We start from the raw sequence: 26,413 nt of genomic DNA, 5'->3' as shown, positions 1-26,413 counted from the left end.
TCTAGTATTTCTATTTATCTATTTCCCCCTTTTTTATATGTCCTTTTCTGAAAATCTCCCTCAAAAGGAGACCAGAACAGTAATAAAACCCCAAAGGGTTCCAAACCTCCCTGTTTTATTTAAAACAAAACATTTTAGCTGGAGTTATGATTTAAAGGGGATCAAAATACTATGTAAGTGTAAATGTGGCAAGTCTAAATTTTTACTACTTCAGGGTATCAGCACCCGAACAATGTATGTAATATATAGGTCGAAAATCCTCATGACAACCAGTTTGGTATTCTTTTTCATTTTATAAACTGTACTAGAAAAATGATCGTTGGATGTTTTTGGCATGAAAAATATTTTTTTTTGCCTTTTTTTTTCTCCCTGTAATGTTGGTAAAACATTTTTCTTATCTTTATATGCTTCTGGCATACCTTCAGGGGGATGAAAATGGTAATAGTTATCATCTGCTCTGACATAGTACAACCCCACCTTATATCATCATGAGGAAAAATAAATACTGGGAGAGTTACTCACTGGGGACTTATCTTCACTGACACACCTTTTCAATACTATTTACTGGAATGCATGTTGTAAAATCTCTGTGATATCAAGTGCAGCTGTAAGGAATTTAATGTTTAATTTTGCCTCTTTATGTACATCAAAAAATTGTTGTTATAGGATATAACTCAGGTTCCTATTGATTATTTGTATGACAACACCCCTACAAACTACTGTACACTATTGTACACAGCACTGTACAGTATCACAGCAACACGTCCCCTACTGTAGATACTAGTTTCCTAGCTGTAATGCTGATCTAGTGGCATCAGTACGTTCTTAGAAATGGACCTAGAACAAGTAATTGCTGATATTTCCAATTTGCTTGCTTGTTCCAGGCAGTGCCGATCCTGACCTACCTGGGGCCATAAGCAAAATGACATGTCACATTAAAGTTGAGAAGCAGGGGAGGGGGGGCTGCCGACAGTGACGTGTCACATTAAAGATTATAGTTGAGAAACGGGGGGGGGGGGTGAGGGAAGGAAAATTAAATTTCACCAGGCGGGACCTTTAGTAATTTGGGGGCCCTCCGCAGCTTTATGGGGTCCTAAGCGGCTTGCATAGTGAGCCTATAGGGCGGATCAGCCCTGCTTCCAGGACCTGTGATTTAGAAAGTCCTTAAACCAGAGCAAGGAACTAGCATTTTCCAGAGGTCAACAATGGCGTCCTCCATAGTTCTCTCAGTGTAGGTTTTCTTGAACATATTGTATCCGTTTCAGTTTTTCTGAAGTTATCATAGTATTTGTTGCACCATATGGATTGTCCTATAACCATACAGAGATGCCATTATTAGAGGTACTGGATGAGTGAAGGAATATCCCCCAACTGTCCCTTACTTGAAGGGACTATCCCCCTTTTGGAACCAAATCCCTTTGTCCCTCTTTCCTCCTCAGTTGCCCTCTTTGTGGTGTTAAGTACATATCTCTATGAAAAAATACTAGGGCTGAAAACAATATGCGGTGGGTTGCTTTTAAGAGGACTGTATAGCAGCAGCTAGCAGGTGTCCATGAGATGCAACTGCTGTCTTCCGCTGTCTTTTTTTTTATATACTTTTCTTTCTTTTTTTTGACGAACTGCAATTTTACATTGCGGAACTAAGCTGCAACTGTGAGTATGTCTTACTCGCACTTGTGGTGTAGTGTGGCCTCGTTGATTTCAATGGGTGAGTTTGACGCCTATCAAAATCTGCATCCTGAAAAAAAATTGCATTGAATGCGTTTTACATTTAGATCATTGGTTACTAGGACAAAGGCCGCATGCGTCCTAGCAGTCAATGAATCACACTAAGTTTTTGGGGGCTGGAGTCTGATGGGGAACTCTGAGAGACTAGTTCCCCTTCAGGTCTGTTTTGCCTGTGACAGTGAATGACGGTGTGCCGGTTCCATATTTCTATTTTTTTCTATTCAGTCCAAAAGTGGCCTTGGAATCAATCCACTTCCACCCAATGTCATCCACAGGATTGACAGGAGATTTTTAATCCAATAGGCTTTAAAATCTGCCAACTGCACTGCCAATCAGAGCAAGGTGGACCTGATGGGGAATTAATCTCAGGCCTCGTACACACGACCGAGGAACTTGTCGGAGAAGACACAGTGTTTTCCTCGACGAGTTCCTTGTTAGGCTTGTCGAGGAACTCAACAAGCTTGCTTTGCGTACACACGGTCAAGACAAAATCTCCTTGTTCTCAAACGGTGATGTACAACACATACAATGGCAGGGGCTGCTTTTGCTAATCTCATGTTACTGCGTGTTAATTAAAAGTTTGGTAAGAGACGATTTGCACTTTTCAGACTGTTACAGCCTGACAAATGTGCCATCTCCATTACAAAAGCTACTTTTAACGAAGGTGCGCTCCCGTCTCATACATTATTCTGAGCATGCGCGGGTTTCTAAGCATACTCACGATCGTGTTTCTCGTTGAAAACCAGCCCGACGAGGAACACGATGAGGAAATTGAGACTCCCGTTGAGGAAAAAGAGAACTTGTTCTCTTTTTTCCTCATCGAGTTCCTCAACAGTTTCCTTGTTGAAAAACGTACACTCGACTGTTTTCCTCTGCAAACAAGCTCTGCCACCAAGTTTCTTGATGGATTCTGTCGAGTTTCTTGGCCGTGTGTATGAGGCCTCAGAGTTCCCCATCAGGCTTTGTCCACCCAACAACCAATATTCACAGCTACTGCGCCTGTTGGGTAGGCGGAGCCTGATGAGGAACCCTAGGACTAGTTCAACATCAGGTTCGCCTTGTTAGTGATAGACAGCAAAGTTGGCGGACTAAATATCGGCTATCAATTTACCTACTGCTATGTGCTGTCAAATAAAAGTAAGGAGGATCTGATAGGGGACTAGTCTCCCAGTTCCCTATCAGGCTCTGCCTACCCCTACTACAAATCTCCTCGTCCATGTGACTATCAGTGTGACAGATGCAGTGGCCGGAGAGGGAGTGCCCTGTGGAACAAGTGTACTGTATGGACTCTCCTTCCTCAATGCAGACAAGGATAGATTCATGTTCCTATCTCTGACAGGTACTTGAATAGGGCGCGAGCACCAACATATTCGGTGCTGTGCCCTGAAGTACTTCTAAAGGGTGTGTACGACACCATTTATGAATTCCCCTGATTGTGCTAGAAGGTGTCCCCTATTGGAAGTAATAATGTCGGTAGTAATAGTGGTAAGATCTAAAAAAGAAAGGTACTTTCCAAGCACCAGTAAACCACCTCTCTCACTCCCGCTCTGCTCTCTGCACTGGATTTCTGCTCACTGTAGAAACAGGGGAATTCAGGCCTTGCCTAAAATGTGTGGGAGCCACAGTTGAAAAATACAGTATGATGGCGAGTACCAAACGGAAGCCTTTTTTTATCAGAGCTCACAGATTCAATCTCAAGTAATGACAATAAACAAGTAAAAATTATTCCCCGGCCACTAAAATACATACCAACTGTTGCATGGCCCAATTTCCCTATATTGTCCTTTTTGAAGATTTGTCCCTAGAAATATCTCTGTTCTAGTATTTAGATATTGCGGATTGTCTAGATTATATCTAAAGTGAAAACCTTGCTTTTCATTTAGAGTAGAGTAGGGAGTGATTAGGGCCCCATTGACATTGTTGTGATGCAGTAATGCATTATGCATGTTAGTATGATGCAGTGGCATTCATTCTGAATGAAACTCCAGGACACTTTTAAATGCATTTTTATTGTAGTGCAACATAAGACACAGCAATGGACTAACATGCATGTTGTGCTGCTGAAAATGCTGCATGCTCCTTTTTTCATGTGTTTTAGTGCATTAATGCCACCTATGTTAACACATGAAATAATGCATGGGCACCGCAGACAGTGAGACAGCCTAAAATGTGTCAGGTGTCATCTGTATGCCATTGTGGACATTTGCTCATCACTTCACCTGGAAATCTCTCTAACCAGAGGGAAATTACCTCGTAGTTGTCACCACATCAGGTGTCCCCAATAAAAGATTTACCCTCTATGCATGCTCTGGTGACAATTAAACATTTTAGATTTTCCCCACTTTCTGTCCTGATGATAATGACCTCCAAAACTACCAGGACAAATAGAGAGGGTGCATCATCCCTAAGGAGGACACAGACCGTGATAAAAACCCAGAGAGAGAGAGAGAGAGAGAGAGAGAGAGGACTTTAGATACATTTAAATGTCATAGTATGTAGTTATGAGAAGAAGCAATGTTGATGCAATATTTTTACCTTGATTCTTTTCTGTTCAAAACTCAGTGGAGTTTACATGTGCTAAGTGCCAAACATCCAATCAACCCTGGCTTAAAGCCAGCCATAGACGGAGCAATTTTCTTTCCTGCAACCCTGTCAACACAGTCAGTATTGATGGGCAATCCCTCCCACAGAGCTATTGTGTTCTCCCGATGGGTAGTGGGGGAAGCCGTTCCTGCTGGGAGAACACTATAATAGCCGCTAGCAATAATTGCATGTAAAATCTGACAGGGTGGTTGTACCCAAGTTGATCGATCAATCAACTTGGGTACCTTCAGCCCGCTCATATATGGTTTAAATCTCGGTCGGCTCAGCAGGGACTTTCGAACCGTCTATGGCCGGCTTAAAGCCAGCCGTACTTGCAAAGATTTTTGTTGTATAACCTGCGGGCTGAACAGTAAAAAATATTTTAGATCCCTCCTTCTACGCTAAATATCATGGATGATGGAATCTCTCCTGCTGGCTATTGAAGGACCTACAGCTGCTGCAAAACCCTAATTCCGCGTACAGACGATCGGAAATTCCAACAACAAAACCGTGTATTTTTTTCCGACAGATGTTGGCTCAAACTTGTCTTGCATACACACGGTAGCACAAATGTTGTCGCATGCGCGCCGTAGACATTGAGGTAGTCTTTTCTGCAAATATCTCCTAAACTGTGTAGGTTTAGGATATGTTTGTTGCACGTACAGGAACGCCTTAATCTAGGCTTACCTGTAGGTTAAAGTGGTCTGTAAGGGTTTACAACCACTTTAAAGGATGAGTTCACTTTAAGACAAAGTGCACTTATTCTTTTGCCTTCTTTCCCTGGCCTAACCTAACCTTTACAGCTCCATAAACTTCTATGGGGTTAAGGCTGTAGACAAAGAAATGCGGTCCTATAGAATTCTATGGGGCTGTAATGCGCAACTGCGGTCAACATGTCTTTGTATTCTGGCAGCATAGGCGTGCACACAGGGTGTGCCAGGTGTGCCTGGGCACACCCTAATCACCCTGTGCTGGGCAGATTCCCTCTGCTGCTTGGTTGCGAGAAAGAGACTGGGGAATCTCTGTCCCCAGTCCCTTTCTTTGTCTCAAAAGTGAGACATCAGGGGCCTGTTTAGACCCCTGATATTTCACCAATAGGGCACGTAAAAATTGTAAAAAACAATAATAAAAATTATTGTAAAATTTTAGGTAAAGATGTAATAATACAAAAAAGAAACTACTGACATCAACCTCTGCCCTACTGACATCGTCCACTGCTCTACAGAACACTGTCCATTGCCCTATATATTTATATACACACATTTGTGTTTGAGCTTTGGGGTGCACACCCTAATGCAATAGGCTGCGCACACCTATGTCTGACAGCAAGGAGACTTCTCTATAAACTGCCATGCTGATCGAGCAAAAATTTTCTATAAAGGCTTTGGAACGAAAGTGGATTGGTAGATCGACTTCTGTTCAACCACAGTGCCCACACATGGATCAAAATTCGACCAGTCTGTTGAACCGGCTGAATTTTGATCAATGTATGGGCAGCTTAAGACCTAATATGTAAAGTTTTCTATCAGTTCAAAAACAAAAGCCCTAAAGCATTTAAACAGAACAAAAAATGCTGATGGATTGTAAGGTGATAGGACAGTAGTATGTGGAAATAGTGCTGCTGGGTAGATGTATAATAAAGATTCACAGGTCTCTGGCCGGTGTGTAGTTTCTGCAGTCTAAACTCAGACTCTGCTTATTATTTGTGGCTTGTCAGGATCTGTACTCCTGCAGGTCGAAACCTGCACTTCATTGTGAGCCAGCATAAAACATGAAGAGCTGAGTGGAATCAGAATTACTGAGGGTAGTAAAAACACACATGCATAGAAAGCAGATTGAGAGTCTGGTTTTCGTTAGTCACTGCCTTGAAGGAAGCACTGGATGTAACAATAATTCATCCTTTATATTTTGTGCTCGCTAAATTGTCGTAGGCTTTTTTTCTATTAGGAACAGCTTACAAAATACAAAAGGATGACTTCCTGTACAGGGAAAGTTTTGGTTATACAAACACTCATTAAAAGAAAAAAAATACATATACTCGATCCAATACTACATCTGTCCCCCACAGGCTCTGCAATGAGAACTGAGCGATCAAACACCGCTTATCGCTCAGTTCTCCCTCTCAGCTCTGAGCTTATTGAGCTGTGGATGGGGTGGAAAGGGACTGGTTCAGGCTGTCAGCAGATTGCTGAGGGCCTGAGGCTGGTGACTCTTTAGTCATCTGGGTAGATCCAGACCATATAGTCTGGATCTTTCGAGAGCCTGCATCGACTGAGTGATGTCAGCTGAAATTGGACCTTAGCCCGCTGTCGGTTGAACAAATTTCACTCCTGTGACCTACAGGAGAAGTATGGACACAAATAGCTTTGGCTATATTCCTCCTTTAAAGCTCAACCCAAGCTAAAACTTTAAATTTCTTATACCCGTGTTTCCCGTCCATGCAACATAGTATTAAATGGACAGGAAATTATGGGAAATCTTTCCAGTGGAGACACACTTTTTTCAGAAGATTGGTGAATGGCTAGGAATAAGGATGGGATTGCGTTCGATCCAAACTCATGTTCAGCGGAACCTGTAAGGAAGCTATTGGTGCAAATCCAATCAACTGCGGTGGAGGCATTGCCTGCCCCACAGCTGCATGTGCACAAATGGGTAGGGATGCTCATGACATTGTTGACCTGACTTGATCCCATGGCCTTATTAGGTCAATGAAATTGACCTAATAAGGCCATGAGGCCAAAATAGGTTAATAATGCCTCACATATCCCTAACCCCTTTGTATATCTGCAGCTAAGGAGCGGGGAAATGCCACCACCATAACTGATTGAGCCCAAACTGACAGCTTACAGGTGTGGGACAAACCCAAGTCCATCCCTAGTTAGGAACTCTCTGAGGCTGCTATTGCTGTCAGTGCCCTCCTGTCCCAGTGACCTCCTCTTCCTCGCATTTCTTGTCCTGAGATCAGATAACATTTGAGAAAAATCTATCTAGTGGAGTAACAAAGAGCAATACTCTGGGGTTGATTTACTAAAGCCAAATAGACTGTGCACTCTGCAAAATGCAATTGCACTCTACAACTGCAGTTTCTCCCAAGCTTAGTAAATGAGGTAAGGTTAAACTTTGTGAAGAATACCCAATCACGTGCAAGGAAAATGAAAGAAAATAGAATTTTTGCTTGCACACGATTGGATGATGGAAGACAGCAGAGCTTTCCCTCATTTACTAAGCTCTGGAGCAACTACTCTTGCAGAGGGCCACTGCACTTTGCAAAGAGCAACGTTTATTTGCCTTTAGTAGATTAACCTTACTATCTCAAAGAATGAAAGTCTCAATAATCAATGTCCCTGACAAGAAAAAGAGTAATGCCGTGTACACGCGATCGGTCAATCCGATGAGAACGGTCTAATGGACCGTTTTCATCAGACCAAACCGATCGTGTGTGGGCCCCATCGGTTATTTATCCATCGGTTAAAAAATGTGAAACTTGTTTTAAAATGAACCGATGGATACCTAACCGATAGGAAAAAAAAGGATCGTTTGTAGGCATGTCCATCGGTTAAAAATCCACGCATGCTCAGACTAAATTAGGGGACGGGAGCGCTCGTTCTGGTAAAACTAGCGTTCATTATGGAGATAGCACATTCATCACGCTGTAAGAGACAGAAAAGCGTGAATCGTCTTTTACTAACACGAAATCAGCTAAAGCAGCCCCAAGGGTGGCGCCATTGGATTTGAATTTCCCCTTTATAGTGCCGTCGTACGTGGTTTACGTGACCGCGTTCTGACACAATCTTTTTTTAACCAATGGTGTGTAGGCATGACTGACCATCAGTCAGCTTCATCGGTTAACTGATGGAAAAATCCATCAGGCCGTTCTCATCGGATTGACCAATTGTGTGTACAGGGCATAAGTATTTACCTCTACTGTAACTGACCGCCACTGTGATAAAAACAAATCGGTGAATAAAGTATCTTAATAACTGACACTTCCAAAAATGTTGATCTTCTGTGTTCCCCACTGCTCTCAGATATTTTACTCTAAAAATTAGATTTTTTTTTATAAATACACTCCTAAGACTGTATAAAGTACTATTTTATTATTTTTATTATAGTAAAGTACTTCTTATAAATGCATGTGCCACCCTTGAAACTATTTGGAGGTTTGGACTCAAAAAATATAATGCAGGCCCTTTAGGATCAGCTATTTGGAATGATCCCCCCTGTCTTTATGGACAAAAAATGTCATTGATTAATTCCTCTGGATTTGGAAACATTATATACTGTATAAGCATGGAGAATCTGCTGCAGTTTCCAATAACTAAACACAGGCTGGCTGGAACACAGCATATGGCAAAGATAGGCAAAAGAATTGTCAAGGTGAGGAGCAGACTGGAAATAGCATTAAAAGGGCCAGCAACCTCTTAATTAGCATTATTATCTCAGCCAAGCAGTGGGTAGTGTTCTGTGGTGTTGTGGCTGTACATAATAAGCGATGTTAGTTCTTGATTTGTGTCTGGATGTCTGCTGAGATGTGGAAACGTCTTACGCATATAATTCTTTCTCTAAGCATCGGATCTTCTTTCTCTCTTAACAGGAAAGTATGCAGATGCTCAACTTGCTAATACATGACTATGTAGCCAGGTCTATGGACATGGAATCATTTTTTACTCAACTGCAATTACTATACTATCTTATGCATTTTTGATTATTATCAGTAATATGGTGTATTTCTTCAAGACAGTAATCCTATAGAGATTAACCTGGGTAGAAATTCTTCTTCTGCACCACATTCTATTAAACAGGAGCAGAAGCCCTAGATAATGGGCAGAGACAAGCAAAAAATTAGCATGTCAAATCCCTTGTAATATCCCTATCTCTAAAAAGTCTGCCCATACAATCATTCACACTGCATTTCTAAATCCCTTGAATGCTCATGCATTTCACCAAAAATTACACAAGCCAAGAAAAGTGATCAGATGCATTGGTGGTTTCTACAAAGATGGACAAATCTCTAGTTATCTACCCATCTATATTTTTCTATGGTAGCTGTACGTGGCTATATTCATGCGTGTACACATATAGGCAGATTCAGAAAGACTTAGGCCGGCGTATCAGTAGATACGCCAGCCTAAGTCTGAATCTGCGCCGACGCAAATTTAAGCGTATTCTGGTAACCAGATACGCTTAAATTAGGCTAAGATACGAGCGGCGTAAGTGTCTTACACCCTCGTATCTTAAAGTGTAATTTTTAGGCTGGACGCTAGGTGGCGCTTCCATTGCGTTCGGAGTAGAATAAGTAAATCACTAGATATGCCTATTCATGAACGTACGCCCGGCCGACGCAGTACAGATACGCCGTTTACGCAAGGCATTTTCAGGCGTAAAGTTATTCCATCAAATAGCTGGACTAGTAATGTTAAGTATGGCCGTCGTTCCTGGGCCGAAATTTGAAAATTTTACGTCGTTTGCGTAAGTTGTCCGTGAATACGGCTGGATGTAATTTACGTCCACGTCGAAACCAATACGTCCGTGCGGCATACTTTGCCGCAATGCACACTGGGATATGTACACGGACGGCGCATGCGCCGTTCTTAAAAAACGTCAATCACGTCAGGTCACAGTTAATTTACATACAACACGCCCCCCACATCCTCATTTGAATTAGGCGCGCTTACGCCGGCCCCATTTACGCTACACCGCCGTAACTTAGCAGGCAAGTACTTTGTGAATACAGTACTTGCCTTGCTAACTTACCGCGGCGTAGTGTAAATACGATACGCTACACCGCCGCAAGGATGCGCCCGCATACCTGAATCCAGCTAATAGTTCCCAACTGTCCCTGATTTTGAGGGACTGTCCATGATTTGGAGCAATGTCCCTCTGTCCCTCTTCCCCCCTCATTTGTCCCTCATTTTGGTCTGATCCTCATAGTTGGATATAAAATGCACTTTATCTTTCAAAAATAGTTTCCCAGTGCTAAACCTTTCATCCAAATTCTAAATTGCTGCATTTGCTAATTTTTAAAGCCAATATAAAGGAATAGTAGTGGTTAATTCTCCTTTAAGGGGGTGTGGCAGGGGGTATGTCCTATATCTACATACGTTTGCTAGTAGGTGTCCCTCCTTTCCATCTCAAAATGTTGGGAGGTATGGTGTATATGCAAGTATGTGCATAATTATTCGTATGAGTATTGGTGTACAACTATCCACAAATACAGGAACAGCAAAGCAGTAATCAACTTTTTCAAACCCAATGGTTCTTTTTCGGAGCTCAATTATAAAATAGGATAATAGACTTTAATAGGTGATCACATTCCCTCTGTTCCAAGCTGCATAAGAGCTGGGGGAGGAGGTAAGCTTCCCAGTGAATGGCTGTGCAGCGGGGGCGTGTCAGGACAAGTCTGATTATTGGAGAAGAGCACACTGAGTTCCCAGCGTAGCTAGGGAACTGGCCGCGGTGTTCTCTCCTACTTAGTGTGGTCAGTTTTTAATAAGAAAGCAGAGGGGACTGGCAGGAACACCAGGGATTTCACATAAAGGAAGCAATACTCGAACACTCAGAATACCTTATCATACAAGTTCATACAAGTTCATGGTACAGCAGGCATATATAAGCAATGTGAATTGTTGAGGTAATAAAGGCTTTAAGTTTATATTGTATGCTAATATATTTACACTATACAATGCAAATGGGCAGTTCACAGAATAATACAAATTTTAGTAATATTTATATGGGATTCAGATGGGGTTTTCTATAAGTTTCTATAAGTTATTTTATGGTTTGGTTGTTGATAGAAAGGTTGTTGGGCAGGGGTCAAGTCCTGGTGAAAAAAGTGTGGGAACTCCCACCCAAGATCCACTCCCCCACCAAAAAAATAAAATAAAAAATGATACGTTCATATGCATAATTACTAAACCAAATGTTTTTGTTTTTTTTCGATCCACTGTACCTTAGTAATCCTTTATGTTACTGGCCGCTTCCTGTATATGGGGTCATCGGGTAGTGTTCGAGTAGTCCGTCACTTGCTCAATGCCGCAATGTCTTCTGGGAGCTTTTGTCATTGTTCCCAGGAGACATTGCGGAGGTCTGCCGCAAGTTATTGCGGGATTTAGAAAGAACTTTAAGCAAGTACAAGTACAGGAAGCGGCCAGTAACATAAAGGATTACTAAGGTTTGCCTGTCCCTGACAGTGACTCGAGCTGGGCATCGCCGCTTAGTGATGGATTGGCTCGGCTGCTCTCGGCTGCTCTAGTCCTGCAAAGGGAACTGCGTTCCTGCTGTGAAAAAAGTGCAGGAACTCCGTTCCCACGCGTACCCGCGGGACTTGAGCCCTGTTGTTGGGTCAAAAAAATGCAGAAAACACTACTTAATGGAACCATAGAAACTAATTAGAATCTCAACCAGTTCAGCACGGATTGGCTGAGATTTGAACCATCTATGGGCAAGCTGAATGTACCCAAGTCGATTCATCCAGCATGCTGGACTTTTATTTGTGATTATTGCCATCGGCTAGAGCTGCTAGCAAAAATGACTGTGTTTTCCCATCAGGGACTGCTCCCAATGTACCCGTCCCCTTCCCCCCTGCCAGGAGAAAACAATAGCTCCGCGGGAGGGATTCCCCCATCAACACTAACTGTATTGATGGGGGAATTGAGCAATCTATGGCCAGCTATTAATGGAGCAAATATCTTTCCTGCAACCACAGGTAGTAGGAAAGAAATTTGCTCAAATTCTCCATCAACACAGACAGTGTTAATGCAGGAATCCTTCCTGCCAGGCCATTGTCTTCTCCTTGGCGGGGAGGGGCAGGAAGGGTAGGGGAAGCAGTCCCTGCCGGGAGCAGACATCGATTATTATAGCAGCCGCTAGCAATAATCGCAAGAGAATACGGAAAGGCTGGTTGTACCCAAGTTGATAGATCAATCAACTTGGTACATTCAGCTTGCTTATTAACGGTGCAATTTTCGGCTGGTTCCTGCCAAGAATCAAGCCATGTATGGCCATCTAGTCTGTTATAGGCTAGTACCTCTGGGCAATAGCTGATAGGGAACAATGGGAAATGAATAGTGAGGAGGGTACATGCAATCACCTGATGATATCATGTGTATAATGATGAGCAAGTGATTGTTGGTCCTGTTAGGGAAAGCTGGACACTCCTAACGTATGAGTGAGGGAAAGATTACAGTATACATAATGAAGGAAGGAAACGCACAAGATTGTCTCAGGAAGTGCCAAGGGTCAAACACCAGAGAAGGAAGCCGTCTGAGAGCGGGGGTCAGAAACATTTTAGCAAGACAACAATATCACAAAAATAGAGACTGAAAGAAAGACAATCAGAAGTTGCGTCATCAGAAAAGGCCTCAGTGTTGGGGGTTGCGGCAGGACATGAGAATGTGTAGTCTTTGTCAGAGCTCCTGGTGATGGAATTGTGAATGTCACACTCCTAGGAAGTGTCCCCTCACTGGTGACATGCCAGAGACAGATAATAAAACAAAGGGACTGTAAAAGCTTTATCCTATCCACTGATAAGCTATACTGGTTAAAGCATAATACAAGCTGAACCTAGCAAAGGTCAAACTAGAAGCCAACTCATGCAGAACTACACTGCATCTGAACACCGCAAAACAACAAAGCTAGTCAATTCATGCATGTCACCATGCTTTATTTTGCTAAAAATCACTTTGAAAAACACCCCCTAGCCTTTCTGACAGTGGCCATCTTGAGTATCAGCTGATGATTCATGTCGAATTTACTTTGTGGAACTTGCCTGTCCAGGCATGCAGACGCAAGGGTGTGCTTAGCTGAGAAAAACCCATCCACCACTCTTATAGACTCTTGGGATAAATGACATCATTTGGAAACCAGGAAGTAACTGAAGAAATGTTAAAAAATGTTTCAAAACAAGTAAATATGATATACAGTATCTCGAAAAAGTCAGTACACCCCTCACATTTTTGTAAATATTTTATTATATCTTTTCATGTGACAACACTGAAGAGATTACACTTTGCTACAATGTAAAGTAGTGAGTGTACAGCTTGTATAACAGGGTACATTTTCTGTTCCCTCAAAATAACTCAACACAGCCATTAATGTCTAAACCGTTGGCAACAAAAGTGAGTACACCCCTAAGTAAAAATGTCCAAATTGGACCCAATTAGCCATTTTCCCTCCCCTCATGTCACTCGTTAGTGTTACAAGATCAGAGGTGTGAATGGGGAGTAGGTGTTTTAAATTTGGCGTTATTGCTCTCACTATTGGTCACTGGAGATTCAACATGGCACCTCATGGCAAAGAACTCTCTGAGGATCTGAAAAAAGAATTGTTGCTCTTCATAAAGATGGCCGAGGCCAGTGATGGTGAACCTTGGCACCCCAGATGTTTTGGAACTACATTTCCCATGATGCTCTTGCACTCTGCAGTGTAGCTGAGCATCATGGGAGTTCCAAAACATCTGGGATGCCAAGGTTCGCCATCACTGGCCTAGGCTATAAGAAGATTGCTAAGACCATGAAACTGCGCTGCAGCACAGTGGCCAAGACCACACATTGGTTTAACAGGACAGGTTCCACTCAGGCCTCGTCGTAGTCGACCAAAGAAGTTGAGTGCACGTGCTCAGCATCATATCCAGAGGTTGTCTTTGGGAAATAGACGTATGAGTGCTGTCAACACTGCTGCAGAGGTTGAAGGGGTGGGGGTTCAGTCTGTAAGGCTCAGACCATATGCCACACACTGCATCAAATTGGTCTGCATGGCTGTCGTCACAGAAGGAAGACTCTTCTAAAGATGATGCACAAGAAAACAGTTTACTGAAGACAAGCAGACTAAGGACATGGATTACTGGAACCATGTCTTGTGGTTTGATGAGACCAAGATAAACTTATTTGGTTCAGATGGTGTCAAGCGTGTGTGACGTAACCAGGTGAGGAGTACAAAGACAAGTGTGTCTTGCCTACCGTGAAGCATGGTGGTGGGATTGTCATGGTCTGGGGAAGAGGCGGATCTTTAATTAGGCAAATTAGGCGGTCGCCTAAGGTCTCGCAGTCACAGGGGCCTCGCGACTGCCTAATTTGCCTCTGCTCAATCACTGTGTGATAGGTCTCTTCATTTGCTTGAATTTTTTTACCCATTATTGGCATGGTGGGGCCCCCCGTGTCTAAGTTTTGCTTAAAGCCTCACAAAGCCTAGAGCCGCCTCTGGTCTGGAGCTGCATGAGTGCTGTCACTGGGGAGTGACAGTTCATTGAGGGAACCATGAATACCAACATGTACTGTGACATACTGAAGCAGAGCATGATCCCCTCCCTTCGGAGACTGGGTCGCAGGGCAGTATTGCAACATGATAACGACCCCAAACACACCTCTAAGACAACCACTGACTTGCTAAAGAAGCTGAGGGTAAAGGTGATGGACTGGCCAAGCATGTCTCCAGACCTAAAACCTTTTAAACATCTGTGGGGCATTCTCAAACAGAAAGTGGAGGAACGCAATGTCTCTAACATCCACCAGCTCTGTGATGTCGTCATGGAGGAGTGGAAGAGGACTCCAGTGGCAACCTCTGAAGCTCTGGTGAACTCCATGCCCAAGAGGGTTAAGGCAGTGCTGGAAAATAATGGTGGCCACACAAAATATTGACACTTTGGGTCCAATTTGGACATTTTCACTTAGGGATGTACTCAGTTTTGTTGCCATGGTTTAGACATTAATGGCTGTGGGCCAGATTTATTTTGAGGGAACAGCAAATTTACACTGTTATACAAGCTGTACACTCACTACTTTACAAAAAAAAATTATAATAATCCTGTGAGCTGATAAATTCCCATGCTCTCTGCCTTTGGGCTGTTATCAGTAAGCATTGTTCCCTGCTATCTCCATGGACTACAAAACACTTACCCTTGTTATAGAACAGAGAGGGAGATAATATGTAGTTTTAAGGTGGTAGTAAACTCTGAATTCTTATTTTAACCTACAGGTAAGCTTATATTTAAGCTTACTTATATTTAAAGCGGAGCTCCACCCTAAAGTGGAACTCCCGCTGTTCGGAACCCTCCCCCCCTCCGGTGTCACATTTGACACCTTTCAGGGGGGGGGTGCAGATACCTGTCTAAAGACAGGTATTTGCACCCACTTCCGGCCACAGTCTGTGGGCAGACTGCGGGCAGAACGTCACCTCCCGTCTCCCCCGTCCCCCGTTGTGCTCTGGGAACACTCGGCTCCCAGATCACAGCGGGAGCCAATCAGCAGGCGTAGCGCAACTCGCGAATGCACCGTAGGGAACCGGGAAGTGAAGCCGGAGTGCTTCACTTCCTGGTTCCCTCACCGAGGATGGCGGAGGGGCAGAGGATGGCTCGTCCTCTGTTGCGGACGGCGCTGGACTCCAGGACAGGTAAGTGTGCTAATATTAAAAGTCAGCAGCTGCAGTATTTGTAGCTGCTGACTTTTGATATTTTTTTTTTTCAGCGGACATCCGCTTTAAGCTTACAGGGGGAATCTCTGTTTAGACCCCTGATATTTACCCAAAGTCCCCCAACGGGGCTCCTAAAAAATTGTAAAAACATATTTTTGTTTTAAATAAAATAAAAAATGACTGACACCATCCACTGCCCTACTGACACCAATCTCTGCCTTACTGACAACGTCCACTGCTGCACTGACTGACACCATCCACAGTCCTGCTGACACCAACCTCTGCCCTACTGACACGCCCATTGATCTACTAATTGACACCATCAATTGTCCTACTGACACCGTCCATGTTTTAATACATTAGAAAAGGTTTGTTTACATCTATTTATAAGAATGTGTCTCTGTGTATATATGTATACACACACACACATACATGTGTGTGTTTGGGGTTCACACCCTATTGCAATAGGCTGCACACACTTATCTATAATATGGGGCCAGATCCACAAAAACCTGACGTAACTTAAAAAATCCAATTTAAGTTACACTGGCTTAAAGTTTCTACCTAAGTGCCTGATCCACAAAGCACTTATCTAGAAATTTCAGGCTGTGTAACTAAAATTCCGCCGGCGCAAGGCGTTCCTATTCAAATGGGGCGAGTCCCATTTAAATGAGGCGCGCTCCCGCGCCGGCCGTACTGCGCATGCGCGTCGCCCGTACTGCGCATGCGCAAAGTTACGTTACGCCGAGTTTTGAGGATCGCGACGGCTTAAAGTTGCGTCGGGGAAAAAAAAAATGACAGCGGCATGCATTCCTGAGGGAGAACTCCATGCCAATTTTCAAAGAAAAAACCGGCATGGGTTCCCCCCCAGGAGCATACCAGGTCCTTAGGTCTGGCATGGGTTGTAAGGAGACCCCCCCACGCCGAAAAATTGACGTAGGGGGTCCCCCTACAATCCATACCAGACCCGTATCCAAAGCACGGTACCCGGCCGGCCAGGAAGGGAGTGGGGACGAGCGAGCGCCCCCCCCCTCCTGAGCCGTGCCAGGCCGCGTGCCCTCAACATGGGGGGGTTGGGTGCTCTGGGGCAGGGGGGCGCACTGCGGGCCCCCCCACCCCAGAGCACCCTGTCCCCATGTTGATGAGGACAGGACCTCTTCCCGACAACCCTTGCCATTGGTTGTCGGGGTCTGCGGGCGGAGGCTTATCGGAATCTGGGAGTCCCCTTTAATAAGGGGGCCCCCAGATACCGGCCCCCCACCCTAAGTGAATGGATATGGGGTACATCGTACCCCTATCCATTCACCTGGAGGCAAAAAGTAAAAGTTAATAAACACACAACACAAGGCTTTTTAAAATATTTTATTATTCTGCTCCGGACGCCCCCCCTGTCTTCGTTATTAGCTCAATTACCAGGGGGGGCTTCTTCTTCCACTCTCCGGGGGTCTTCTCCGCTCTCCGGGGGTCTTCCGCTCTCCGGGGGGGCTTCTCCGGACTCCGGGGGGGCTTCTCCGGACTCCGGGGGGCTTCTTCCATCTTCTCCCCTCTTCCGCTCTTGACTCGGCGAACCCCGGTTCTTCTGCAGCTCTCCGGTGCCTTCTTCTTCAGCGCTGGCTGCCTGCTATGTTTGTGTGTTAGCTCGATTTCAAACAGGCAGCCGGCGCGGTCTTCTGTGGCGTCAGGGTCTTCTGGTCTTCTGTTCTTCCGATGTTGTCTCGTCGCCTGTTGTCGCTGTAATGATGGAAGCGCGCCTTGCATCACATTTATATAGGCATCACCGTCCCATCATGCTCCGGTAGGTACCCACGTGGTGGGTGCACGTGGGTAGGCACCCACCACGTGGGTACCTACCGGAGCATGATGGGACGGTGATGCCTATATAAATGTGATGCAAGGCGCGCTTCCATCATTACAGCGACAACAGGCGACGAGACAACATCGGAAGAACAGAAGACCAGAAGACCCTGACGCCACAGAAGACCGCGCCGGCTGCCTGTTTGAAATCGAGCTAACACACAAACATAGCAGGCAGCCAGCGCTGAAGAAGAAGGCACCGGAGAGCTGCAGAAGAACCGGGGTTCGCCGAGTCAAGAGCGGAAGAGGGGAGAAGATGGAAGAAGCCCCCCGGAGTCCGGAGAAGCCCCCCCGGAGTCCGGAGAAGCCCCCCCGGAGAGCGGAAGACCCCCGGAGAGTGGAAGAAGAAGCCCCCCCTGGTAATTGAGCTAATAACGAAGACAGGGGGGGCGTCCGGAGCAGAATAATAAAATATTTTAAAAAGCCTTGTGTTGTGTGTTTATTAACTTTTACTTTTTGCCTCCAGGTGAATGGATAGGGGTACGATGTACCCCATATCCATTCACTTAGGGTGGGGGGCCGGTATCTGGGGGCCCCCTTATTAAAGGGGACTCCCAGATTCCGATAAGCCTCCGCCCGCAGACCCCGACAACCAATGGCAAGGGTTGTCGGGAAGAGGTCCTGTCCTCATCAACATGGGGACAGGGTGCTCTGGGGTGGGGGGGCCCGCAGTGCGCCCCCCTGCCCCAGGGCACCCAACCCCCCCATGTTGAGGGCACGCGGCCTGGCACGGCTCAGGAGGGGGGGGGGGCGCTCGCTCGTCCCCACTCCCTTCCTGGCCGGCCGGGTACCGTGCTTTGGATACGGGTCTGGTATGGATTGTAGGGGGACCCCCTACGTCAATTTTTCGGCGTGGGGGGGTCTCCTTACAACCCATGCCAGACCTAAGGGCCTGGTATGCTCCTGGGGGGGAACCCATGCCGGTTTTGTTTTTTACAAATTGACGTGGAGTTCTCCCTCGGGAAAGCATACCAAATGCCGTCGCTGCAATGGGCCTTTACAAGGTGTGACTAACTTTACACTTTGTAAAACGAGCCCTAATTTTACACTTGCAAAATAACACTTACGGCGCAAAAAAGAAGCTAGAAAGCTTTGTGGATCGCCTTAAGTGCTAATTTGCATACTAGCAACGGCATTTCGACTCGAAATGCCCCCAGCGGCGGATGCGGTACTGCATCCTAAAATTAGGCAGTGTAAATCAATTACACATGCCGGATCTTCTGTGTAACTTTGGAAAAAGCCTTTTGAGGATCGTTTCCAAAGTTACACACAGACTGAACAGCACTTAAGTCGGAGTATCTCTTTTGAGGATCTGGCCCATAGTATCTACATTTTGTTATTGGTTTATCGGTAAAGCTTAGGCCCTACTTTCCAGTTCTTCTGGTCCACCCTCTGATGTACATTAGCAGAGTGGCTAAGTGACGTTCTTGTTTTTATGGTTCTGAATCCTGGGTCCTCCAGGGACAATATCTTCATGGAGGTTCTTCCACAGTGTCTATGTGTGTAATAGGAACATTAGTTCAAAAGTTCCTTCAGGGGCAAAGTGTAAATAGCTATATACATTCATTAAAGAGCGACATATTGTATTGGCGCTATATAAATAAACAACTAATTGTGCTGGGATGGGATAAGAGTCAACTGTTTTCTTGTTGCGTTGCACATATTGTACTATTATTTATAATGAAGTGGAATCAGATGAAAGTGGGGGAGTGGGGTGATTGCGCAAAAGCTTAAATTGTACAGCTTGTGCAACTGTTCATGTGACAGTGTCTTCACTAGTCTCAATAACAATTTCTCCTTTCCCTTTACTACTGGCCTCTTCTTGCCTGTCCTGCATCTGTATAAGGTTTTCCTGTAACTTTAAACGGCTTCCTTTATGCCCAGCACCATAACCATCCCTCCCCCACACACACTTTGAAGTTTCACATCCATTATATGTAGCCTCAGGGGAGATATATATACACAGCATCAAGAACATCCCCCATCAACCTCTCTTTGAAGAAGCAATAACATTGCTGTTAACCCCTTACCTGCCAAGAGACTGCCCAACCTAAAAGTTTTGCCTTTGCATTCATCTGTTTATGCCTACATCATATTATGTTGCCTAGCATACAGTATATCAATACTGCTTATTACCCGTCTAGCTATAATAATTTCACATTTGATGGTCTTTATTATGTTTTTGTTTGTGATATCACATTTGTTGAAGGGTAGCTCAACTAACAGCAACTAAATAGAGCTAGTCACTTAAGACAAGGGTCTGTTACAGTCTTTATAGTTTTTAATAAGAATGCACCGATAACGATACTGGTACGATACTAAGCATTTGAGCGAGTATCGGTACTCCAAATGCTCCCGATATCGATACTTTCGGATTGATGGATGTCCTCGTTGGTTGCCCGCACAGCACTGTCTCCATAGTGGAGCACTTCCGCCTGCTCCTGGCATTTCCCCCCAACCGGCAGTGACAAGCTCTGACCGCAGCCGTCATTTCTGGGTGCGCCAACCGTTGCCGGCTCTGTCCACCGATTCGGCATCCATTTGGCTCACTGCCCGCCCCAAGGAGCTTCAGGGTTAGAGGCAGCCGTTTACTCCACCAGGCGCCAGCAGAGTCAACTACGGAGCCCGTTTGGCACACTACCCACACCCTGCATGGTCTTGTGATCGATTTACCTAACGTCACCAGTCTGTTCAGTTTTTCAATAAATGATTGCTGCTTTGAACTTTTAATCTGCCTCTACCTATTTACTAGAACAGCGCTCCCTCTGCTGACTTTTTGTCAGTTCTAAACTGCCCCCCAGATGGCTCTTCTATATACACACGGAAATATCATGCGATTCTTTGAAGTGCAATTTGTGCCAATTTTTTTCTATTAATGCAAATCGCACCACAAAGTATCGGTATTCGGTATCGGCAAGTACTTGACTAAAAGTATCGTAACTTGTCCTCGCCGATAAAAAAAGTATCAGTGCAACCCTAGTTTTAATAGATTGTAAAAAAAAATAAACAACTTTAGAAAAATATTAAGGCTGCCATTGTTGACCCTTTTTTTGAAAATTCTATTTTTGAAAATAGTCTAAAAGGTCTGTAAACCAAAAAATTATTTATTCAACACATACAAATATCAATAAATATACAATTAAAAGCAACAAAACAAAGGCAAAAAAAATAAAACTTATTTTTTTTATCTGTTTTGTTGCTTTTAATTGTATGTATTAATGTTTGTATGTGTTGTATTGATTCTTTTTGGTTTACAGACCTTTTAGACTATATTCAAAAATAGAATTTTAGAGAACTTTCATGTTTATAGAGAACGAGTCACTCATTGGTTTCAGCTGTTTTTTCAGTATTTACGTGGACCTGTGAGGGGTGTGCTCTTGTTATGATTAAGTGCAGATTGCGTGAAACGCGTTACCAGCTGTTCCCTGTCCATCTGGAGCTGTGATGTTGCTTTGACATGTTATATACTCAATAAAGTTTGCAAGATTGTTTTCTGCGGACCAGACCTGCACCCAAGTTTATAGACAGTGGGCAGATTCTAAATAGTACAGAGAGCCATGCTGCGTAATGGCATGCCACTGCTCTATGCAGAATTCTCCTGGAAGTCCAGGGTGGTGGGCAGAGCCTTCACTACCTCAGTTCACAGGAAGTGGGTTGAATGATGATAGGTGTCATTCGAACCAAAAGAGGAGTGGCGCCATCTGTAACAACTGTAGTTACTTTGTTTTTGTTTTTAAAGCTGCCAAGGAGTTTTTTTTACATGTGCTCAATCTGAAGATGGACTTTAATACTTATGTTCTTATGTGCATACTTTTTCTTGGTCAAAGTATCAAGCTAGAAAGTCAGGAAGACAGCCAGAGAGCTAACATTTTCAGGTGTGGTCAGCAGTGATATCCTCTGTGGTTTACACTACATTACTCTATTACCGCTATTCAAAACCACAGGGGTTCTTAATCATCTTATCATCCACCTTATCAGGGAGGTCCCAGTTCTACTTTGCACAAAACTGCCAAGAGTATGTTTTCCATATAGGTCATGGTTTTCCATGTCCTTCCTGTGGACTTATCATTCAGACTTGTAAATGACCCATAGAATTATTACTGGGCATGGTGATCTTGTGCTTTTGCATTTCCAGATTGGGCCTGCAGCTCTAATAAACACATCACATTCAATGTGCATATTTATGTAGAATTGCATGCTTTTTGGTTCTCATTTTCACCTTTTTTTTCAGCTACGGTATATCAATTTTTTTATTTATTTTTTAGATATTTTCTAAGTAAAGGAGATTCATATTTGTCCATGAGCCATTTTTGAACCTGTGTTCTTTTATGGTTATTATGCTTAGATAATGTTTCCCTGTTTTTGGAATATTGTGGATATTAGAGATAATTTTCCATTCACAAAAAGCTGCTGGCCTTGGGGGTTAAGGATGAATAGAGATGACGTAAAGGCTCATTAGTCTAGATCCATTAACTCTTATACAGTGAGCTGCTGAAATTTATGTCACCCTTTTAGTCAAATTGAAGTCTTCACTGTTGTTCAAGGTAGCTGGTAAGAGCTTTTTTTTTTTACAACATTGCTATACACATTAGTATTCATCAATGACATTAGCCAATAGCCAATATATCTAATATGGAACCTAAAGTGACCTGGCCTCCATTACTGTAATTTTCTTGGAAATTCACCTAGAGACTATTGTCAGCTCCCTGGAAAAGCACATAATGCCAATTGATAATATTGTACTATGAACAAGAATTGTTAAATGCATTATCACTGCATTGGTTATTAACATGTAGATGTTTTAAAAACTACTTTCAACGTTTCTGAACTTTAAGTGTCATGGTTACTTTGTGTATAAAATTAAGGAATTAAAATGGCCAACATTGTAGTGATTAAAAGTGATTCTGGTGGTAGTTTTTGTCATAATGATATGTGAGTTCAGGATTGAATATAACAGCTGTTACAACTTATTTTTTTTCAATTGTGTGCTCACATTGTATTACAATTAGGTTTGATTTCCCTGCCTCACCCACTTTGCCTAAAATGAGAGAAAAAAAAAAAAGAAATGTGGTTTTAACTTACAGCTGCACCTAGCGATTCTGTAAGCCTGTTATGAAATGTAGTTGAACAAAGACTTAATTGCCATTGAAAAAATAAATAAAATATTCCATTATTAGTAAAAAAATTAAAAAAGAAGACTCAACTGTCACCATTAGATGACTAATAATTATACTGCAAACAGTAAGAATATTACAGGTAGTCTTGCCAAGTAAAATCTACGGTACATATACAGAATAACATTGGCTCAAAGTGGAGCTGACATCCACTTCCCATCCTTCTCTGGCGTCTTTTACATCTTCAGATTGTTTTCTCCACTCTTCCGGTACTCTTCCGATGTCAAATAAGGTGAACTGAACTGTAGTCTGTAATGACTGCTCTACTTACCATTGTGCAACTTATATTAGGACTGATATGTTTTTTAGCAATCTTTTTTAGAATGATATTGAAGCCATCAAGAACGATAAATGCATTTTTGTGAACCCACTCAAGTTACGTGTCTTTTAAGCTGCTCTCAAACAGTCTCTTAGACAGTCACAACAGCAGGTACAGCAAAGTGTGTGCCTTTAGAATTCTCAATGTTCCCACTTCAAATAAGAGAGAGCCTCCACATCTGATGTTTCTCATTATTTGTGGATTAAAGACCGAAGTACATGGTTTAATAAGGCAGCTTTATTTTAATGAATATACTGCTCAAAATGCACAGCTGTCAACACTTTTCTCCATGGAGTGCCAAACTAAACAATATTTTCAGATAATTTTTTGGTTTGCACACCATGTTTCAAAGATAAATGTGTACTAGAGAAGTGATTTTTTAAACATCACCTTAAATGTTTAAGCTGTGCCCAGTTTTCAATTACCTTTAAAGGCATTAGAAGGCTCACGTGCAAAATCCAAAAGCATTGTTCCATAGCAGGGATAGAGTACCATTGGGCCTGCAAGCTGTATTGGAATTACAAGTGTCGTCATATCCATAACCTCACTATAACACCCCTTTATACCAAGCAATGTATTATTAAACCCACTTTTCTGTTCCCCTCCACCCACCACGTGCATAGGCGTGCGCAGGGGGTGTGCCTGGGCACACCCTAATCAACCTGTGCAGGCAGATTCCCCCTGCTGACATTTCACCAAATCCCCTTAATGTAGCTCCTAAAAGAATTGTAAAAGATAAATTAAAAAATTAATTAATAAAAAAACAACTGACACCATCCGCTGCTCTACTGACACCATCCACTGCCCTACTAACACTGTCCATGTTTTAATACATTTGGGGTGAACACCCTAATGCTATAGGCTGCGCACACCTATGACCACATGGTTACTGATTCAAACCTAAAATCGGTGAAATATGACAGGGCTTCAATCCTCTATATTCATACCATGAGGTATGAGCATGTGAGTGAGACTTAGTTCAAACTATGTGATCCGGCGCTGGAAAGTAAAAAAATGCAAGACAAGCGTAGAAAATAGCAATCAATATGAATGTATTTAACCTTGCAATTTACTGACATATCACTTATAGATGCCAGCTGTCCAGCAAATAATGAAATTTATAGTTCTCAATTATATAACATAATACATACAACATTACAAAGAAACTATAAATTGGCATAAATTGGAGCCCATAATCAATCACTGCAAGATTATGTTCCAGTATTCATAATATAACAAAAAGGGAAAAATCAAGCATGTACTGGATAGCAGCCATGTGCTCAGATGTATACAATACAATAGATTTATTATAACCATAAACCATTCATCACCTACTGTTTCAGTCAATCCATCACTCCTTACCATAGCCAAACCAACCCTTTCCCTCTTTTGTGGCTGATAGCCATAAGCCAGCTACAACTGCAATTTGCAGCTATTAGCCACCAACTACTCTATCTTTTGTATCTATCACTTTTCTTCTATATCCAAGCAATTTATCACCCCTCCATACTTTACATCATCCCATTTTGAAACCTCTGGTCAACCTTTTTTATCCAATCCATCACAACTATTTTCTGTAGTGGCCATCTTTGTATCTCCTTCTTTGTAAGTAGTCATGTTTTCTTTTTGTAGGTATTGCATTTATAGCCAACTTCACAGCCCAAATCAAAAGGAAGAAAAATACTTTCTTCAGAACAGTTTCCATATATTGTAGCAGTTGTCAGTGTAAAAATTTGTGACTCAAACCTCGAACACATAGCCGGTTTTCCCGACGGGAAAACTGCGAGGAGAGCTTTTGGCCAGGAATCCCAGCCGTGTTTATGCTCCTAGCAGTTTTTCCGACGGGAAAACTGCGAGGAGAGCTTTTGGCCAGGAATCCCAGCCGTGTTTATGCTCCTAGCAGTTTTTCCGATGGGAAAACTGCCCAAAAACCACCGGACAAAAAAAGAGAACCAGCTCTGTTTTTTTCTGCCGGTAAAACCGGCGGAATTTGGCAGTTTTCCTTTTTCATGTTGGGAAAACCGGCCGTGTGTAGGGGGAAAGACTGCCGAACAGGTTCTCGGCTTTCCCCTTGGGATTTCCAACGGGAAACCTTCCCGTCGGAAAACCTGCACGTGTGTACGGGGAATGACTCCTACTTCTGTGGTAGTTGACAAATGGGATTAGTAGATTTCCACTTCCTCTTTACTCCATGCACATGTTTACTTAAAAAACCTGGATCTGGGTGGTGTGGGCACTATGTGGTGTATCAGGTTGTGCTGTCAACAACCAACAGCACAGTCAGGCCTTTCATGAGGAGAGAAGATCAAGGAGATCAGAGGGTTTAGGTCAACTGTAAGCCACACTCTGAGAGATAAAGAGAGATTTGACTTGGCACTTGGGTATGTACTGTTGCCAATGGAGTGCATCACTATGGGTCATGTATTCCCACTGAGGGTGACCCCCACACACACACCAAGCTATTGCCCAAGACACTGGCCCACAGGAATCAATTTTACAAATAGGGCCATGCATATATAGAGACACGCTAGCTGACAGAGTACGTTGGAGTTGTTCCTTAATAGAATACTGGCTACAGGTTGACTATGTTGGTCTTATGGTATTAGATGGATTGACTATACAGAGGGAGTTGGCAAAATGATGGTGTTTGAAATGCTGTAGGTCATCTCTATGTTTCTAATAAATACACTGTTCTCTTTGTTTACATTTTATGTGCTTTCTGGGAATTTTTCCAATTAGTTAAACTAGATGGAAATCAGAAACAGAACAAAGAATCAGGAGCTGATTGGGTGTGCTGTTTTATTTCCTTATTCATGCACACCCTCTTCCAGATTTGTAAGGCGGGAGTGAGCTCGCTGACCTCACATTAACAGCTGTGCAGCAGTCTTTTTTTCCCTGCCTGTGGAGTCCATATAGCACTCCCTGCCAAACAGAAAAAAATCTTTCCTTTGGCTTGCCAAAAAGTGTTCCATTCTTTCATTGCTGCATATCTGCATCCAAGAGAATCAGCTTCAAGCCCCATGGCTTTAGTGAGCTTGGATTTAAAAGCACGGTTGTGATAAACAAAGAAGCATGCCCTTGCACAGCACTATTTTCACAAAACACACAACAGATTTAAATGTTCTATTATGTTACAGGTGACAATTTAATCCCTTTTCTGTTAATTATGAGAAATCATACAAAAAAAATATGTTGAGCAACACAGTGGCTTAGTGGTTAGCCACTCTGTCTTGCAGCACTGGAGTTCCTTATCTACGTGGAATTTTTGTTCGCCCTGTGCTTGCGTAGGTTTCCTCTAGGTATTCGTGGGTTTTCTCCACGTACTCCGGTTTCCTTCCACATTCCAAAG

General features: G+C 43.3%; 1 protein-coding gene across 1 annotated transcript in view; it reads left to right on the top strand.

Moving 5' to 3' along the window:
• Positions 1 to 26,413, top strand: part of MMP14 (matrix metallopeptidase 14) — a 52,151-nt gene that overhangs the window by 14,351 nt on the left and 11,387 nt on the right. The gene's annotated exons all lie outside the window — the stretch shown is intronic.

Source organism: Rana temporaria, chromosome 1 (assembly GCF_905171775.1).
Source record: "Rana temporaria chromosome 1, aRanTem1.1, whole genome shotgun sequence".
NCBI classification, from domain to species: domain Eukaryota; kingdom Metazoa; phylum Chordata; class Amphibia; order Anura; family Ranidae; genus Rana; species Rana temporaria.
This window is presented reverse-complemented; position numbering and strand designations above follow the sequence as displayed.